Raw genomic sequence first — 22,053 nt, forward strand, 5'->3', positions numbered from 1 at the left:
CTTTTGGAGGTGAACCAGGTAGCTTCTAATTTTAATTGGATCTAGTAAGGGGTTCGTTTGGTGCGTCGAGGTATAAACTCAATTAAGAGGTCTCCCAGCCTTGAAAACCAAGGTTTAATATACCCGAAGGTACAGAGGAGAGCTATTCCTGAGCACTGTTGTTGAATTGATTTTCATCAAATCACGTTTATTTTATAGTGGGTTGGAGTACTTGGCTTTTAGCTATTTCCACTTAGGTCATTCCCCTCAAACCGACCATAAAGGCTTTAAGAGTTTTTAAGCTCCTCGGGAGGGCAGGCTTGCTAAAGATGTACAAATCTCAAAAAAAGAAAAAGTCTCAAGGGTTTGGATTTCTGATTGTCTAGAAAAAGACAAGAGCATACTCTCCTACCTCTCAGAATCTTCTAAAAACATGGACTACATATTTGTTCTTTAACCAGATAGCAATTTAGGTGCCTAAAAATTAATTGAAAGAATACACGATGTTTGGTCGATTCTCCTCAAGCAACCTGCAAAAACAACGAATCAGTATTCATATTGTCTTTGTGCGACAAGCATATTATTCGACAAGTGTTCTGCAAAATACTAATTAGGCTGTGAAAAAACTCTAAGATAGACAAATAAACAACTAGGGCCAGTCATCAGAATAATCAATTTGAACAGAAAACCAAAATCATGAAATTTGCTTTTTTTTGCCTTTTTAACCAAAAAATATAGAGTCGTACGACAAAGCTTACTAGATCGTACGATACAAGATTTCTTCTTGTATGATACATAATTCCATTTAGTACAATACCTATAGTTTTTCATTTCAGCCTATGGGAAATGTTATACGAGATGATGCAAAGACAGTATGGATGAAAATCCGAAAAGTCAAAAATCTGAAAAATAAGAAAAATAAAAAAGCCAGTCTTGGATGCCGAAAAATGAAGTCTTCAGCCCCACTATGGGCGCTAGAAATGTGTGTGTGAAAAATGGAATACAAATTTGTATCTGCAAGACATGACACTTCAATTAAGTCATTACATGTATGGTTAGACAGATATAAGCATGAATAATAAAACCATAACAAAGTGACTAATTACCTTCTAAAAGATGCGAGTATAAGATTGCTCTCAGATTTTTATAAGCAATACCAGTGACTAGACTACACCAAGACGAAGTATTTAATCTATATGAGCATGATATTAAGCTAAAATGGATGCAAGATGGATGAATATTTCAAGTAATAACGAATTCAAGCAATATGGATTCAAGCAATATGAGTAAAATAAATATGGATTCAAATAATCTAAAAAAGCACAATATATTCAATGACTCTAGAGAAAAAATCAGCATAATAATAATCTCCAAGCGTGTTCTCAAAAATCTTTGGGGTAAATTGGATGAGAGCTGAAGGCTGAATTTATAGAGAATTACAAGAGAGATGATGAAAAAGCTCAATTTAGGATTAATTGAAATAATTGAGAAATCATGTTCAGTTAACCTCAAGATAGATTCCAATTATAGTTTAATTGAAATGCATTTAAATAAGAAGTTCAAGTTGCATTAGAAAATAATATTAAATTAATTCCATGCATTTGTGATAAAAATAGATAATTCTTTTATTTATTCAAGAAAAGAGTCTTTTCAATGCAACTGAACTTCTTTTTCTGGAAAGCTTTGAGTTCCAATTTTAGAGAATAATTCAATAATTCAATTAATTGCTTTTCTGATTTCAAGTTCTAAATTTAGAAAAAGAAATAATATCTCAAGTTTCATTTCTCTCTCAATTCAATTCTTTTATTTTATTTTCAATTCAACTCTTGCTTTGTAATTAATTCTTCTTTTGTAATAAATTAATTCCTTTTTTGCATGATTAAATGGCAAATTTATTAATTAATTAAATATGCAAGGATATTTAATAAATTAAAATAGGATTATTGATCAAAAATGAATTTCTTGGAATGATTCAATTAATTAAATAAATATTTAATTAATATTGAGTAATTGACTTGCCATGTGATATTTGACGATTAAATAATTAATAATGTGCTCAAAGTTGATTTAATTGCCTTTGATTTGGACCTTGGTGATGTTTTCGAGATTATGGGCCCATGGTTTAGATGACCATTTTTAAGGTATTAAAAAAACACCTGATTGTATTAGGAAAGCCAAAATATTGTTTGTGACCCAATCTTGGTGTTCTAGGCATCATGAACTTACAAGTACTCACTTTGTGACCAAATTTATTACAAAAGAAGTAATATCCATTGAAAAAGGAATTAAACTTAAAATTATTTCATTTACGCTCAAATGACTAGTTCTTATTATCTGTCTTGAAATTCTGATTCACAAATTTTGAGTATTCACCTATGTCAACAAGTTGCTTTTGTTTCTCAAGCATATTATTCAAGTGAATGGTTCTTTCATGCTCTTCAACTTCCTTCTGGAGAAAGATAACTTGTTATTTAAGAGCTTGAATCTCTTTGTCTTTATTAGCAAGAACTGATTTTAGATTATCCACAACTCTTTTAGAGTCATCTAACTCAACTTGCAAAGATGTAATCATCTTGTTTGGATTTTTCTCTTTAGAAGCAATTTGTTTCTTAAGTCTTTTGGTTTCTTGTAGGGCACAAAGAAATTCACCCTCAAGATTTATTTCACAATTATCTAGATCAGATTGACCATTTGTTTGATTATCTAGTTGATTGCTTGAATTTTTTTGCACATAAACTTCAGCCATGAATAAGGTTTCACCTTCATCACCTAAGGAATCATTCGATTCATTATTAGAGTCTTCTTTGCTGAATAGACTCTTTTTCTTTCTGAAGTTAAATTTCTTTTTAGGACTAAAGACCTTTTTCTTGTAATGATTTTTAGTCTGATCATCATCATTATTTTGATCAGCATGAGAACATTGGGCTGCAAAATGACCAGCCTTACCACAGTTAAAACATTTGACTGGCAGGTTTCCTCTATATTTCTTTTTGAGTTTTCTCACTAGAAGTGCCTCTAACGAATCAGACAAATCTGATTCATTGTCTATGTCCTCTCTTTTTTCTATTTTAAAAGAAGTTTCTTTCAATGATGAATTAGTATTATCAACTTTGCTTGTTCTCATTTCAAAGGCAGTTAATGTTCCTTGAAGATCATCTAAGGTAAGCTTGTTAAATTTTTTCTTTTCTTCAAGGGTTGAAACCTTGGTTTCATATTTAGGTAGTAAGGTTGCAATGACCTTCTTAAACTATGAACTCATGTACTTCTTCAGCTAATCCTCTCACACCATTAAAAACTTCATCAATCCTCAAAACATATTCAACAACTTTTTCATCATCTTTCATTTTCATTTCCTCAAACTGGGTTTTGAGGGTAAGAATCTTTGACTATTTAACCTTTTGATTTCCTTGATAAATTTTTTTAAGTTTTTCCTATATTTCATGAGCATATTTAAAATGCATGATTTTAACAAAGATATCTTTAGTCATGCCACACAAGATAGCATGTTTATCTCTTGCATTCATTTCATATTTCTTCTTCTCATAAGGATTTGTAGGTATGGTATCTAGTACAATGTAATTGCTACTGACTATATTCCAAACATCAAGGTCTATAGAAATCAGATATGTTTCCATTCTGATTTTCTAAAACACATAATCAAAACCATCAAATAATGGACCTCTAGTAATAGAAGACCCCTCTTGAACATGTGACAGGATGAAAGACTTCCAAGACCAGGACCAATCCTAGGAAAGACGTAATGTAGGAACCTATGCTCTGATACCACTTGTTGGAAGTGGATTTACTTTGAGAGGGGGGGTGGTGAATCAGAGTAATGACAAATTTTAACAATTTGCGAATAAAAGGTTCACTTACATAAAATCTCTCACAGTGAATTGTTGTCAATGTATCATTTTTTATTTAAACCAACCAAACAAATTTACAAGCGTCAATCTTTTAAAGCACATTTTTCATTGTTCATTGATAATATGATGAAACTATAAGGATCCAGCCAACTACTAAGAGGGCGGGGTAAATCAGTAGATAGAAAATAAACTAAAATTTCACCAAACTTAATTCCAACTCTGACTCAACTTGCTAAACTAACCGGTTTATTCACTATATCGAAAACTGCAACTGCACTGTCAAACTTTACTGGTTGACCAAAACATCAATGATACAATGCAACAGATCTAAAACTCAAATACCATTTAACCAAAACCTTAAATCACTTTACTAATATCAATAATAACTCATTTTAGATCATTTTCCATCTTCTAAACATATCTAAGTGGATTTACCAGTCATTCATATCAACCATATCAAAAATACATCCACAAAATCATTCACCACTTGACAATGATTTTTCACATGGAAACCCAAATGGGAAAAACCACGGTGGGGATGAATACCCACAAGTATTCTAAACTCTTCTGAAGTATGCCCTGTTACGAGCCAAGCCTTGTTAGAAGTTTTTACAAAAATGTCCCATTAAGAACAGATCTACTTAAGGACCACCTGGTTAAGGGATCAACTGCAGATACCCTGTTAAAGGTAACCTTGGTGGAGGATTTCAAATCCAAGCTAATGGATCACCTAGTTAGAGGATTTCAACAACAAGCCTGTTAAAGCTTACCTAGTTAAGGGATTTAACTATTGTAGTGGTTAGAGAACAATAGGTTCTTTATTGATCTAGTAATAGCACTTCCTTGCTTAATCAGGTCCTTTTATGCTCATATATGCCTTCACAACATTCTGTACACACACCTTCTGGTTTGGCAACAATCACTATCACACCTAGCCAAATTTGCCAACACAATTAAAAGCAATTCATCGACCTTAAAAACAAATACAATAGGTTGGAAACACAAGACAAACTCTACAATTCTCATAGAGATTACAAACATATTGGTTCAATGTTGACCATTAGATTACATAGAAATCAACTACACATTGTTCTAGACAACTTCAACCGCTCTTGGATCATCGCACATTGAATCTTGTAGCTCATCACATGTTTTTCACTACATACTATGTGATTGATCATCCCCAAGATAAATGGTTATCTCTACACACCAAATCTACTTCAAAAATCATCATGTGCAACATGCATACATGTAATCTTCATCTCCTATCACTATTCGGTCATAGATCAGCACAACCGATTCTCTAATCTTCGTCAGTTAGGGTCTTGCTTCTCTATGGGTTAGGGTTACCGGTTGATCTCTGCTTCAATACGGGTTCCCTTTACTTCTTTACTACTATATGCTTTACTGCATCTTTACTAGTTACAATACATCTTCATTACCAGTTGCAATTGACATTAATGACAACACTATACTTCTTCAATGTAATCTTCATGCAATGCCAACATTCTCCCCCTTTGGAATTGATGGTAATACAAATATCAATACCACTTGATTGTCATGATTGAGAGTAAAGCATATATAGAGGTATTAGGAATCCTGGTTTACATTTTTACCATATAATCTCCTTCAACTATATCTTCATGTCTTCAACAATCAATCATATACATTTCCCCCCCTTTGACAGCAATGCCAAATTCAATATAAAACCATAGAGTTTCATGCTTCACTGATCTGCAACTAGTTGCTCCCCCTATGGAGTAGCTCCACTCTACACCAATCCTTCAATATTTTCAATAGGCTTTGGGGTTGATATCTTCCACATCTCTTTAATTCACTTCATGTAGGTGTAAAACCCCTAGCTTACCTCTAAGATATTCAAATGTAGCCTTAGGTAGAGGTTTAGTAAAGATATCTGCTAGTTGTTCTTTAGTAGATACATGCTTGAGTGATACATATTTGCTTTGCACTTTCTCTCAGGAAATGATACTTCATCTCAATATGCTTTGTTCAGGCATGTAACATCGGGTTCTTAGAAATCTTTATAGCACTTATGTTATCATAGAAAATTCTTACCAGTTCTGATATCTTCAACTTCAAACCTTCCAAAATGTGTTTCATCAAAATTACTTGGGTACAGTTCATTCATCCTGCAACATATCCAGCTTCTCCTATTGATTGAGAGATACAACTCTATTTCTTGCTACTCTAAGACACTAGTTTGCCTCCAAGAAAAAATGCTCATCTGGTTGTACTCTTCCTGTCATCAACATTGTCTACCAAATCTGTATCTGTATAGACTTTTAAATAAAAGTCTCATGTATATGGATACCATAATCCATAATCAATTGTGCCTTTCAAGTATCTGAAAATTCTTTTGGTTGCAACCATGTGTGTCTCCTTCAGACTTTTCTGAAATCTAGCAACCAATCCTACTACATGAGCAATGTTCGGTCTGCTATGGACAACATAATTTAGTTTACCTATCAAGGACCTATATTCCTTTTCATCAACTGATGAAAAATCATCTTCTGTAGATAGTTTACAACCTATAACCTTTGGTGTTCCAATGGGTTTATAGTCTCCCATTCCAAAAGTTTTCAACTCTTCTTTCACATACTTGTGAACATATCTCACCTACCAGTGACATCTCAATTTCACTCTTTAATTCATTAACAAAGTCATGACACATATCATCATTACCTCCAAAAATGATATCATCCATAAATACCTCACTTACTAGTATCTTATCTCCTTCTATCTTGAGATATATGTTATTGTCTTCACTGGTTCTTTGAAAAACTATCTTCACTAAGTGAGAGTGAAATCTTTCATACCATGCTCTTGGTTCTTGTTTCAAACAATATAATTCCTTATGTAATTTGCACACCATATCCTTTTCTACAATTAAATCATAACCATTTGGTTGTTCTATGTAGACTTCCTCCTCCAATATTCCATTTGTGAATGTTGATTTAACATCCATCTAATATACCTTGAAAACTTTGTATGCTGCAAATGCAAGTAGAGTCCTTTCTCCTTCCAATATTGCAATTGGTGCAAATGTCTCACCATAATATTCAGCTTCTTCTTATGCATATCCTTTGCATACCAATCTAGCATTATTCCTAACCACTACTCCATCTTCATTCAATTTATTTCTGAATACCCATTTTGTACCTATTAAATTTTGGTTCTCCAGTCTGGGTACTAGTGACCATGTACTGTTCTTCTTCCATTGCCTTGATCTAGTGTTCATCTCCAAAGGCTTCTTTTGTTGTTCTAGGATAAATGATGGAGATCATACAAGAGTTTTCTCTTATCCCTCTTCTAGTTAACACACTTGCATTCATGTCTCCAATAATCTAATCGGGGCTATGATTAAATCTAACATACCTTGGAATAACATGATCTTGGTTTTTACGTTCTAATTCTTCTTCAATTTATCCATCTTCTACTAGACCTTCCTATTCTGGTTGAACTAGGACTTCTCTATTCAGATCACCAACTTTTGGCTTTACCGGTTCTGGTTCCAAAAATAGTATGTAAGGTTCTTCTTCTTCCTTCTCCTTGTTGGTTTCTCCTGGATTTTCAGAAAACTCATCTACTCGGACATTAACACTCTCAATGATCTTCTTAGTCTAGTTGTTGTAACACTTATAAGCTTTACTCTTGGTGGAGTAACCAAGAAATATGCTTTCATCACTCCTAGCATCAAACTTACCAAATAATTCACCTCTTTTGATAGAACATCTGCTACCAATTTTTTTGAAGTAACTGGCATTAGATGATCTACCACACCAGTACTCATAGGGTGTTTTATCGTTACCTCTTTTAACCAGTGTCTAGTTCATTGTATAAACAACTGTATACACGTAAAAATGGCTATGAGCAATTAAATAAATATTTTATATTTATTTAATAATAATTATTTTATTAAATAGTTAATATGGAAAGATTAATTTATTTAATTCATTTCATGCCCTTCTATTAATTAATTTAATTTAAATATTTTATTAATTCATTCATTTATCCTATTCCTCTAATCAATTAATTAAATATCTAATATTTAATTATTCTTCTAATCAATCAATTAAATATCTAATATTTAATGGTTATTCTTCTATCCTATAGTCTCAAATATTAAATAATTTATTAATTATTTAATTCATTTCCAACTCATCTTTCCATCTCCACTTCATCTTTCCTTTGCCAACTCATCCATCATGTGGCTAAATTAATTCAACAAAATTAAAATAAATAAAACATTTATTAGCCACTTATCTCCAACTTTTAAAATAAATGAAATATTATGTACGTACACATATTTCCTAACCTTCTTCTATATTCTCTCCAACATCCCTATATATTAGGAGGACTTGAGTCCAATTGTCTTATCATGCCTAAATCTTCTCCAACCATCCCTAGATTCCCTTAGTCTACAACCCAGTCAAGGTGAGATGAGTGACACGTGTCTTCTCCTTCCCCCTTTCTCTCAACCTTCACCTTTGCTCATAGCCATCCAAATTTGTAGATATGATCATGACCGTTCATCTTAGACACATCATCTTATCCTCTCAAAAGTCTATAAAAGTAGGCGTTTGAGTTGAGAAAGAGTTAGTCTTCAAGTTAACAATTTAAGTAAACTTATGCATCAATGAGTTTTTATCTTGAAGCAATTTAGCAATTCAGCATTTCTCATTTGGCATAATCATTTGCATTGAATATCATAGTATTAGTTAGCTATTAGTTATTAGTCCATTCTTCATATGCCATCTTGGAAGCTACCAGTTCTTGTGTTAGAAAAAATCATTTGCAACCACGAATAGTGGAGTTATGATACAATGAGACTTAAATCATGAAGGTAATAATATGGTTTTTATTTTAATATTCATTTCATGTAGTTTTATTTGTTGAGTTTGGATTTCATGTAGCATTTACTTTGTATTTTGTGAAACTAATATGTTGTGGGTACTATTTTGATGATGAAATTCAAGTTGACACATTTTGGTGCCCAATAACAATAACAATCACCACAACAACAAGAATAACAATGACAAACATAAATTTTGGTCAAAGAATAGGATTGTCATCAATGGAGGAAATGACAAAAATAATGCTACAAAACAACAACCAATCTTTAATCTATCAAGTCAAATCCCAAACAATAACAATCAAGAGAACAGTAAATCCAAGTCTTTCTTCTCCAATCCTCGTAGGAAATTCACAAATATTGGACAACCCTTGGAATCAGCTTTGAAAACTCTTCTTGTGAATATACTAATCAGTTTATCAGAAGCAATAAATTATGAGCCACAAGTCAAACCTAATTGGTGGAATGAAAATCATTTTTTTAATTACCATCGAAATAAAGGACACCAAACTAATGATTGTCAAAGATTGAAGCACCTTATCCAAGATTCAATCGATAATGGAACTAGCATAGTGGATAGTCATATGACTAATGAATCACATGTAGCCTTCAAAAATCTGCTTCCAAATTATGAAAAAGGTGAACAGTCTAAATCAAAATATGACAAAGGAAAAGCCAAAGTGAACTACACTTATATGTATGATGATGTGGTAAATGTCATCATCGTTAAAGATAACACACCTTCAGAACCAATCAACGACATTACAAGAAGCAAAGCAAAGGATACATTTCCAGGTATAATAAATGAATCACCATCCACTTCATGACAATATAACTTAGTGGAACAATTGCAAAGAATACTAGCTCAAATATCAATTTTAGAGCTTCTCAAAGTTTCACCTATGCATAAGGAAATTTTGGAAAATTATCTAACAGAAACAATAGTTTCAAAAGACCTAGATGTAGATCAGTTCCAAAACATGGTGGGACATCTTATAGCCCCTCATTGCTTGTCATTTTATGAAAATGATAACACATCCTTGCAACATCCTCACAATGCTCCCTTACATGTTGAAGTCACCATTAATAAAACGCGTGTCAAACACATACTCATAGATGGTGGAGTTGGCTTAAACATTTGTGCATTAAGTTTAATAAAGGCATTGGGATATTCAGAATATACAGTAGATCCAAAGAGGAAAATAACCATTAAGGCTTATGATGAGGAAGAAAGTTCTTCTAAAGGAACTATGGTGTTACCAATCAAAATAGGACATGTGGAAAGGAATACATTATGTCAGGTTTAAGATTTAAATCTATCTCATAACAGTCTTCTGGGAAGACCATTGATTCACAACATGCAAGCAGTTCCTTCTACATATCACCAATGTGTAAAGTTTCCTCATCAGGGACAAGAAATCACTATAATTGTAGACTCCACCCAATATTGCAATAATCTGAAGCCAACACAAGATACAAGAGTTACGCATAATAGAGAATCAGTCTATCCTACCAAAGAAATTCAAGAAAAGTTATGGTAAAGCTTTAAGAAAAAGATCAAATTGAATGATGAAGGAATGGGGAAATATTCTTTACATAGCTTGCCACTTTCACCTAAATAATATGGAAAGCCTAAAAATGTTCAACAACGGATCTTAAAAAAATCTGTAGAAATGTTTGATGGAGCATTTGTTAGAGCTGGAACACTTGCAGAAGAAATTGAAGATAAGGAAATTCTTGGTTGGTTGTACAAAGATGAAAATGAAACTATAGCAATTGTTGCAAAAGTCAAAATTCCCATAGAGAAATATGGCAATGGTTATAAGTGATAGACTTATAAACCATTGGCAGGGGGGTGAATCAGAGACAACAAAAACAATACCACTTTAAACACTGACCTGTAGAGATACTTAACAAGTTTACTAGACACTATGCATGCAATCAAAAATGATATTAAAGAATCCACGACAAGTAAAACATCCACCATAACACAAGTGCTTATACGTGGAAAACCCAACTGGGAAAAACCTTGGTGAGATGGGACTCACAACTTAACTGTCTAAAGTAATAGATAACTAATTGGTTAAGGTCTACAAAAGTGCTCTGCTAGGAGCGAATCCTGTTAAAGATCCCAAAGCCCTGTTAGGAGCTATACCTTATTAAAGGTAGTACCCTATTAGGAATAACCTCAGTAGAGGATTTCAAAATCCAAACTAATGGATCACCTTGTAAGAGGATTTGTACAACGAAGCTTGTTAGAGCTTACTCAGTTAGGGGATTTGACTGTTGTAGTGATTAGAAAACAACAGGTAGTGTGACCTAGAAATAGCACAACTTGCTTGAATAAATCCTCTTCTGCTCACTCAAAATTGCATCATCGACATACTCTGCAATGCCTGCAACAACTTAACACATCTATCTCACATCATAAAAATATATTCCATCATAATGTCATTATATAGACATTAGATTTCATGTTGGATCAGGAATCATATCACTATTTCCTAGGTGTAGTCTATATGGACAATCTAACATAACTCATCACATATTGCCGCCAAATTTGTCGGTTAGGGATAACTCATCATGACCCATGATAACTCATCACACAATCAATGAATACCAGTTGTCCTTCATTTTATTCTTTGATGGTCTTTGCAGAATCTCCAAGCTGGTGTCAAGCCATTCCTACATATACCCATTTTCTACATATACCGGTTAGACACCCTCTAAACCATTTCAACTTTACTATACATATAATACCAGTTTTGCAATACAAGGGACTTTAGGAGTAATACTGGTTTGTCTTAACTAATATGACTATGACAATGTAAACATATGTGTGTATATACATGTGCCATCAATGACAACACATGAATTCATCCATTACAAACATCATCAAGCCAACAATCTCCCCCTTTGGCATTGATGGTAGCTTTTAGAAAATTTTACAGCTTTACAACTAAGTGAGATTACAAAAATTGTACAAATATATTTCTACTCCCCCTTAACAATACATACAAAACTTTCACAACACATACATATTTCTACTCCCCCTTTGACAACAATGCCAACTTGAAAAGTAAAATACATATTTATATATATAGCAAAATTTGCATCAAAAGTTTACATATACAAAAAAGTAAGAGTCTTTATCAAGGAATGTTCACTGCAATTTTCAAGAAAATGTCACTGAAAGTGATCTTCATCTAAGAAAATCCATTTTCCCATGTTTCCAATAAGGTTTCAGTGATCTATATGGTTGTCATAATCTGTATAGTGAATTCCTCCATTACATCTACTGTGCTCATCTCTGGAGTAGCCAAAACCACTTCTGCATCCTTATATGCCCATTGCAAGATGTCCACTTTGGGTCTCAACATGTTCTTGAGCTCCTTCAAGAATCGGAGTCTCTTAGCCTATTCACAATCATAGATATCTAACTGATTTTGCAAATCATCAACTAATTTGCCAAAAGCTAAGGCTGAATCATGTAAAGGTATTTAGGCAGTACATATTTTTCCCAATTCTTGTTTTGTCTCTTCTCGCCTCTTAATCAAATCAATATAGAAAAATGAGACATTAGATGTATAGTCTTATATCCTTCCTCGTGTTTCAATAGAAATTCTCAAAAGATCTCTATTCAGGGGTAAAGCAATCTTCCCTGTATCAATATCTTTCATTATTGTCTCTCCTCTTTTCTTTCTATAATTCTTCTCAGCTAAAGTTTGAGAAGCTTCTTCAAGGGACTTCAGTTGGTCAGAAGCATCAACAACGAACTGGCCAAGATTGCCAATAGGATTTGACAAGTTTCTAATGTCAATCTCCGGTAGAAGACTAGACAGAATCTCAATGGCAGTTTGAATTGTTTTTGTTTCCTTCCTCTACTCTTTTAATCTTTTCTTCTAAGCTCTAGATTGCATCACTTTTGCAATCTCCATGAGTTCAGATGCACTCATATTTTTTACATCTATAGGCCTTTTGATTCCTATTGAGTCATCTTCATTATTAATTTGCTGCTTAACTATTGCTTTTTCCTTTTCAGCTGGTCTTTTCTCCTCTGTTTTCTCTTTCTCTTCCTCATTTTTATGTTCAAATGCCTTCAATTCAACCTTATTCTTAGGTTTCTCTTTCTCTTTTTCTTCCTTTGTTTGTTTCTCTTGAGTAACCATTGTAACTAGTGGCAATTGAGTTTCCACTTGGTGATCTTTTTCCAATGGAGGTGGAATATCCACACTAGGTTGAATTACCGCTGCTTCAACTGCTTTTTGTGTAACAGTAATGACTAGTGGCTATAATGGTTGCTTAATTAGTTCAATGATATTTCTAGATAAATAAATGGTGTCTTGAATATCATCTACAAAGATAACCAGTAGAGAAGTAGTGTCATCCTTGTGCTTGATAGAATAGAAAATATCTGGTGCAACAATTTCTTCTTCATCTAACTCCATTTGTTCTCCAGTCTTTGTTTGATTAGTCTTATGAGACTTTATCTGTTTATGCATCCATTGAATATTTATAGCTATCTGATGAGTTTCAACTTCAACAAACTGCACCTTTCCATTCATTAACAACAATCTTCTTGCCTTAAAATGAAATTGTCCTTTGAATTTATCAATCAATGCTAATAATTCATCTCTAGATAATTCAGGAAAATATTGAATGAAAGTACTATCAGTTATTTCTTGATCTTGTTCAAAAACCACTTCCCACTTATTTGTAAGAATAGAATACAAAGAATCAGAAAATATAATCTTTAAGATCTCGAGGCAATCGATTGTATTGACATAAGTAGTTGATTACCTTTTGAACAATTTGTTCCTTCTAATCTTCATCAAATGAATCAAAATATTCTTTCACATTATCAAACCTATTCCTCCCTAATTTTTTTATAGTTCTATCAAAATTAGTCATAGTTTTATAAGATAAAGCATCAATAGGAATACCTTTTTTAGAGGTGTCTTCTACTGGTTTGGCTTTCTTACCAGTTGCTTTCATTTTCTTTGGTTCCTCTTCAGTGTCGGTATCATTAGATTCTACTTGAAGAATAAGTTGTCGGCCTCTCTTCTTTGTTGCAATTTTCTTCTTTACATACACTTTTGGTGTCGGTTCCTTCTTGACTTGGACACTTCATGTCACCCTTATACTAGTTGGCACTGAAGGTTCTTGCTCAACCTTCTTCTTCTTACCTTTAGCACTACTGGTTTGAGCCAATGTAGTTTGCTCCTCTAATGTTCCTAGTCTTTTCTTCTTCTTATCCACTAGACATGCCACCAGATTATTAGCATAACCAATTAACAAGTCATAATTGACTTCATAACTCATATCTTCCATTTCCTCTTCCCTGGTTTTGATGGCTTCCATGAGACAAAAGTCTATGGTGACTATGAAACAGATATCTTTTGCAAAGTGTTTCACCAAATCTTCAGGTAGCCTCACCCTCATGCTCATCTTCTTTTGGAATTCATTAAAATGTCTATTCATTGCAACAAAGAATGTTTTCTTTATAGCCTTAATGTTGTTCTTGATTTGAACAGTTACCGGTAGGTCCTTTGACCATTGAATGTCACCAATTCCCAGTAGGAAATTCTAAAAGTAAAAGAATAGACCAATCAATAATTGACCAAATTTGAACTTTTGACTATTGTCTTTGTTAGGAACCGGAAGGAAACTGAGAGGGGGGGAAAGTGAATCAGTTGTCTATTAATTTCAACCCAATTATAACTTACTTCAACTTAATACTTAATATCGGTAAACCAAACTTAATGTCGATTAACAAATTAACAGTTAATATCAATACCGGTGAAACTTAATGCATGAAACACAAAGAGAAACAACATCCACAACACATAACACAAATATTTTGACATGGAAACCCTGTAAGGGGAAAAACCATGGTGGGAAACCTTACCCACAATCAGATGATACTATTGTAGATAGTATGTGTATACAAATGGGGTTTGCACATGCAAAAAGGCCAACCCCCTAGAGAACACTACTCAAATGGGAGTCGCAATGACTATAGTAGGATGGTTAAATCCTAGAATAATGTACTACTCAAAATAGCATCTCCAATGTTGGATTCAGTACTAGTTAAGCTCTAACAAACACCTTCAAATCTTCCTTGAACCTTCTCTTATGGTCTTCTCATATGATCTTCAATATTTGCACATACCATGTTACATTACCATACCATAACCTTACATACCATGTCCTATCATACGTCATCTCAAATGAGATATTACATATATATAAAACCTAAGACCAAATGTGTAGGTTGGCTCATTAAGAATATTACAATTAAATCAATTACAAATGAGTCTAGATGCGATGCATCATGTCGGCTCAATACATTTACAACAATATCCAATCAATAAATCATCTTCATAACATGTTGTGTTGATCTGGAATAGATAATGCATACCAGTCCATGACCTTGACCAATCTATCAGTAACAGCAAATATGTCAACCCGATTATACCATTAACCAAAATACCAAAACCAAGTATCCAAACAATGTCTTTGACATAATCAAGTGTTCTCTAGATGATAACAAGTCCTTAGTGCCGGTGAACAATATAACCTGTCGGTGAACAATATATCAATGATTCTGCATAAGTCACTGAACTTGCCGGTGAACACAATGTGTTGGTTCAACATAACCATAGATCTCCAAAAGGATAAGTGTTGACATCAATGAAAAAACTAATGCAACACATCCATAATACCAACAATCTCCCCCTTTGAATATTATTCCCAAAAAGATGGGAGCTGATTCCATGGATCTTTTCAGACCTATAAGTTTTTGCATCTCTCTTTACAAGATTATCTCCAAGGTTCTAACCTCGAGAATCCTGAAGTTGCTGCCTTTTATCATTTCTCCTTAGCAAAGTGGTTTTGTACCTAGTAGACAAATCTTGGATTTGATTATCTCATTCCATTAAAACATTCATTCTTTGTCTAATTCTAAAAAAGAAGGCTTTCTTCTGAAGCTAGACCTATCTAAAGCCTATGATAGAGTGGATTATGATTTAATGATGGAAGTTCTCTCAGCTTTTGGTTTTTTCTCTAGAAGTATTAGTCTTATAAGGCAATTAGTCTCTTCGGCTTCTTTTTTTGTTTTAATTAATGGATCTCCCTCCCCTTTCTTCAATTCCTCAAGGGGTCTTAGGCAGGTAGATCCTCTTTCTCTGGTTTTTTTATTATCATGGCAGAATGTCTGGGGAGAGGTATAGGGAAGCTGGTCGAGAAAGGGGAGTTTTGTGGTCTGAAACCATCTTCAACAAATCAATTTTGTTCCCACCAGCACTTTGTGGATGACTCTAATTATGTGGAGGGCTACAATGCAGGACTCTAGAAGTTTGAAGAAAGCTTTGGATAGTTATGGATCAACTACTAGGCAACTTATTAACTGGTCTAAAAGTTTTGTTTATTTCATCAACAATCCAGAGAGAAGAAAGATTAAAATAAGACATATCTTGGGATGTCAATTGGGGAGTATTCCTACGTCCTACTTGGGGCTTCCCTTATACCATGATCCTCTTGACACTTTCTGGGGAACTTTGGTGGATAAATTCCACAAGAAGCTAGCTGGCTAGAAGGGCTCTCTCCTTAGCCAAGCTAGTAAGGTTCAACTATTGAAATCAACTCTCCAAAGTATTCCTCTTTATGCCATTAGCCTTTTTTAGAATTCCTGCCAAGTATGCGAAGGCTATTGAAAAGATCCAAAAAAATATTTTTGTGGATAGGGGTTGAGGAGAAGAAGATAATGAATCTGATTGCATGGTACAAGGTCTGTAAGCCAATAAGAAAGGGAGGTCTGGGTCTTAGAAGAATAAGAGACATGAATAAATACCTTATGGCCAAAAAGATTTGGAGAGGGTATAAAAACTAGGGAGAATGGAAATTGATATGGGACAAAAAGTATAAAAGCCAATGTCCTACACTTCTAAGGTTCCTCAAAGCGGAAGATATCCTAATTGGTTCCAATACCTGGAAAAATGTCTCTAGAACAAGAGACTTAATTGTTAGAGGTGCAAAATGGAAGATGGGGAAAGGGAACCTTATCAAATTATGGGAAGATCCCTGGCTGCTCGAGTCCCCTTTGACTAAATGTCCCGAGTGGAGCAGATTTCAGAACCAGTGCAAGGAAAGATATGGATCAATGGTGGGTGATTACTGGCAAGATGGACAGTGGAAGGATTTATCTTAGGTGGATCAGTCCTTGGGAAGTCTCAACAAAATAATGAATTCTATGATTGTGGTGGAAGATGAAGATCAATTAATTTGGAAACTCACAGCAAATGGTAAAATCACTGTGGCTTCTCTTTATTATCATCTACATTCTAAAATGGAGAGCCTATGTTGGGATAAGGCCTGGGTGAAAGGCCTTATCCCTAAGATTAATATTTTTTTCTGGACAACCCTTCAAGATAAAATTCTAACTATTGAGAACCTCACAAAAAGAGGTATGTGTATGCCTAGTGTTTTTTTTTTTTGCATGCAAAGTGAGGAGACCACCAACCACCTATTCTTTCACTGCACTTTCTCTGTTGATGTCTGGGGAAGATGTCTGGATCACTTCAAAATTAGTTGGAGTTTCCCAGAGTCGGTTCAAGAGGTTTTTAACTCTTGGTATCATCCATAAAGGAACAAGTTTACTATTTTGTTGTGGAAATTATCTCTACCCCATATGTGATGGGGTATATGGAAAGAGAGAAACGAAAGAGTTTTTAGAGAGAAGGTGTCTAAGGCTCAAATTGTGTTTGAGAAAATCAAAATAAATATAATGGAAAATATGAATATAATAGGTGGTATTGATAACCCTCAAGACAAGAATGACCAATCAATCTTCAAGAAGTGGAGATTAAAAGGTCGAGAACACTTTCAAAACAATCCTAGAGAGGGTGTGATATGGGTAAGCCTACCCAATGGATGGATGAAAATAAACTTTGATGGTGCATCAAATGGTAATCCTGGTATTGCAGGATGTGGGGTGGTCCTTAGGGATGAATGGGGTATATGCAAAATTATAAAATTCATACCCATAGGAAATCAGACAAATCATGTTGCCGAGGCTATGGCTGCATACCATGGGATGGTCCTTGCTAAGGAAGCCAACTGCACCAGAGTCTGGTGTGAAGGAGATTCATTGAATATAATCAATTGTTTGAATAAGAAGTTCCCGCCTTCTTGGTCAATAAGCAATGCTATCAAAGTGGCTAAGAAAATTAGTGAGGAATTTGAAATGTGTGTTTTCATATGTGTATAGGGAAGCAAACTCATGCATAGACTGGGCAGCCAAATGGAATATATCATTAATACTTATGGTGAGAGTGAGCTCGTGTGTGAAGTGAAATCCCTGCTCGATCTGGAATGTATCAAGACGAGGCAATGTGGCACGATCAACTATAATTTCTAAATGCCTCTTCCTCTTATTTTGAAGCAAGGTTATTATGGAGGTAATGAGAATTTATTTAAGTGTCTTCATAATTTTTTAGCATGGATTCTGAAATTTATTTAAGTGTGTTATCATGGACCCTCCCACAATTACATTGCAACTTATCATTCATTCTTCTTCAAAAACTCAACTCTTCTTGTTTCACCTTCCTTCACTAGGCTTCACCAAGATGCCCAAATAGAACTCTCAACCTCACCAACTTGTTCCAAAACATACTAGGGTCTCTACATACCCTATTCCACTTTACCCAATAGGCTTCACTCACCCTATCAACTGGTTAACTCACAAACCCTTACTCGGGTCCCTAAATAGGCCAATTCCTTAGTAGCCCTGTTCAGCGGGTATTATAACCTTGACTCACAATAATCCCAAAACACTTGAAAAATAAATTATATATCTGGATACCCTTTTCGAAGTTACACAACATATGTGAAAATAAACTATTTATCTTTTGGACGAAATACTTAGACCAGCACCCTGCTACACACCAACTAGGCCCAATTAGCCCTCTTTTTCAAAGCAAGTACCAACAAATGGTACAACCACAACTCCAAAAAAAAAAAAAGTCTTGAAAAATGTTCCAAAACCATATATTTTCTAGGTTTCAAGATAATAAACATTGATTTGATAGGTCAGATACTAAACCCCCCCTTTTAGGTCTAGAAAACTAGAACCTCCTTGTTCAAACCCCAAAACTCACTTCCAGAACTTGAAACTTGTTATTCACTATGTATTTACCATCCTCTAACACTATTTCACATTAAAACACTACCTCCTTAAGGTATATCTTCTGCTGCTATACTCATGCCTCCATTTTCATGCTTTTCCTTACTCAATCTCTTAGCCTAGGGTATCAACACTTCATCTCCACATTATTCCCTGCACATTTAAGGTCATAGACACATATAATATAATATTCTTGACCCATTACACAAGAAACAACCACCACATAAAGTGGAATGGGTCACATTTGGATTGTGACTCTCAAAACTTCCCAAAAACAATCACCTACAGCAGATTTTAGGATAGCAAATAGAAGTATATCAGATTTGAATGTAAAACCTTCAATAATAGTATTAAATGATATTAAAAACACTCCTCTACATTCCCAAATCCATTTCCAATCAAGAATGAAGCAAAGAAGAAGAGTTTCATACCAATAAAGTGCAGATTTTGTAGGATTTGAGAAATACAAATCCACAGAACCCAAAGAAACCTACATGCAAGAAACCTGTTACAGAGAAAGAGAGAGAACGAAAACAAGGGTTTTGGCTTTGACAAAGTGAAAAGATTTATTATCAGAGAAAAAATGAATCAAGAGGTTGCAATAATACAAGAGATCAATCCTTATAAAGGAGATCAATACCGAAAGGAAAACCTAACCCTAAGGTGAGTGCATTTAATAATTAAATATTAATTATTAAATGACTAATATATGCATAAAGTGAAATCTTAAGAGGAGAGTAAAGATAATTAATTAATTTACTCTAACACCCCCCCTTAAGATGAGCTACAATGCAGCTACAAATAATGCAAAAGAAAGCAAAGGAACTACAATGTAATAGAGGGTCCTGGCAACAAGGCCTGAACAGGTACTCGAATATAAGAAAATCTCTATAAAGCGGAGTAAAGGAGAAAACCCAGTGGGAAAAAACTCCTCTCCAAAAGGAGATAAAGAATCATGTTGAAAAGAAAACATGAAGGAAGGAAGGCCTCACTGAGAACCCCCAAGGACAACTTCCTTCACCCCAAGCATGGAGCATAACTGAAGATAGCGCGGAGATGCCAAAGGTTTAGTGAAGATGTCTGCAACCTACTCCTCTGTAGAAATGTACTCCAAGATGAGAGAACCATCCTGAATCAACTGCCTGATGAAGTGCATGTGGATTTCAATGTGCTTTGTCCACTGATGCTCCACTGGGTTGCGAGAAATGTGAATGGTACTCTGATTGTCACACCAAAGAATAGTGGGACAATATGGAGGAAACCCAAACTCTGTCATCAATTGCCGAAGCCATAAAACCTCCTGACTGGCTAACATTGCTGCATGGTACTCAGCCTCTATAGATGATAATGTAATAGCAGACTGCTTCTTGCAAGACCATGTGATAGGACCAGAACCAAGGCAAAAAACAAAGCCAGAAGTAGACTTGCGATCATTGACATCACCAGCCCAATCGGAGTCAGTGAAGCCAATGATGTGAGGGGATCCTGAAGTGTAGTGAATGCCATAATGAGTGGTGCCCCGAATGTACCTCAAAATACATTTGGCTACTTGCTAATGGCTCTCATGAGGATCATGGGAGAACCGAGAGACAAGGCCAACCGCAAAGGAAAGATCAGGACGAGAATGTGTCAGGTACAACAAACTGCCAACCAACTGCTTATATAAAGTGGGGTCTACTGAAGGAGTAGAGCAAGTGGAAGACAAAACAACACCTGACTGAAATGGAGTGGGGGCAGACTTGCAATCAAGCATGCCAAATCATTGAAGCATATCAAGAGCATACTTCTCCTGAAATATGGAAATCCCATTCGAAGACTGAATAACCTGTAGACCCAGAAAGAAGTGCAAGAGACCAAGATCTATCATCTCAAACTGCTCCATCAAATCTCTCTGAACACGCTGAATCATGGAGGATGAGCTACCTATAAGGATGAGATCATCTACATATAGCACAAGAATAAAAAGATCACCCTCCTGACACTGAATATACACTGTGTGATCGGAATGATAGCGTGTGAAGTGAGAGAAAAGAAAGAAAGAGTCCATCTTCTCATACCAAGCCCGAGGGGCTTGTTTGAGACCATACAATGAACGTTGAAGTCTGAAAACCAAAGAAGTGTCCTGCACAAATCCCTGAGGCTGCTCCATATAGATCTCCTCATGTAGGTCTCCATGCAAGAAGGCACTCTTCACATCCATCTAAAACACTGTCCATCCCTGTGACACTGCAAGTGAAAGTACCAAGCATATAGAATTCATCTTGGCGATAGGAGCAAAGGTCTCAGAGTAGTCAATACCCTCTACCTAAGAAAACCCCTTCGCAACAAGACGTGCCTTATACTTATCAATAGAACCATCTGTAGCATACTTGGTATGATACACCCACTTGCACCGAACCAACTTTCTTCCCTTAGGAAGAGGACAAAGATCCCAAATATGATTCTTCATCAAAGAAGAATACTCCTCATCCATGGCCCTATCCCACTCAAGGTGTCCTATCGCCTCTGAAAACTTTTGAGGATCATCTAAAATGGCATGACTCAAAAGACTAGAACCAAACGTCTGAGCACGAGTGCGACGAGTATCTGAAGGATCACCTGCCAAAGAACCAGCTGCATCAATAGTGACATGGGCCCACCTTGGCAAAGATAGAGCAACTGGTGGTGGTGGAGGTGGTGGATCATCATCTACATCATCCTCAAGAGATAAGTAATCCTCAAGAGATGAAGAGGAAGGAGTAGGCAATGAGGGAGAAGCTGGTGATGGAGAATCCATCTAAGGATAGCGCTCATCAAACTGGGCATCCCGCTGAAATAGGACCTCTCTAGAATAAGGATCAAACAACCTGTATGCCTTAACATCCTCACAGTAGCCAACAAATATGAGTGGTTGGCTCTTCCTCTCCATGGCTGTCCACTGAGCATCAGGAATAAATGCCCAAGCCTCACTACCAAAAACTCGGAATGTAGAAACATCAGGCTTGACATGGGTCCAAGCCTCCTCAGGAGTCATATGTCGCAATGCCTTATGAGGCATCCGATTCTGAATATAATTGGCACAATTGACTGCCTCAGCCCAAAATGAAGAACTCATAGCTTGAGACTGTATCATACAATTTGCCATCTCTCGTAAGGTTTTGTTCTTTCTCTCA

Source organism: Cryptomeria japonica, chromosome 7 (assembly GCF_030272615.1).
Source record: "Cryptomeria japonica chromosome 7, Sugi_1.0, whole genome shotgun sequence".
Lineage (NCBI taxonomy): Eukaryota > Viridiplantae > Streptophyta > Pinopsida > Cupressales > Cupressaceae > Cryptomeria > Cryptomeria japonica.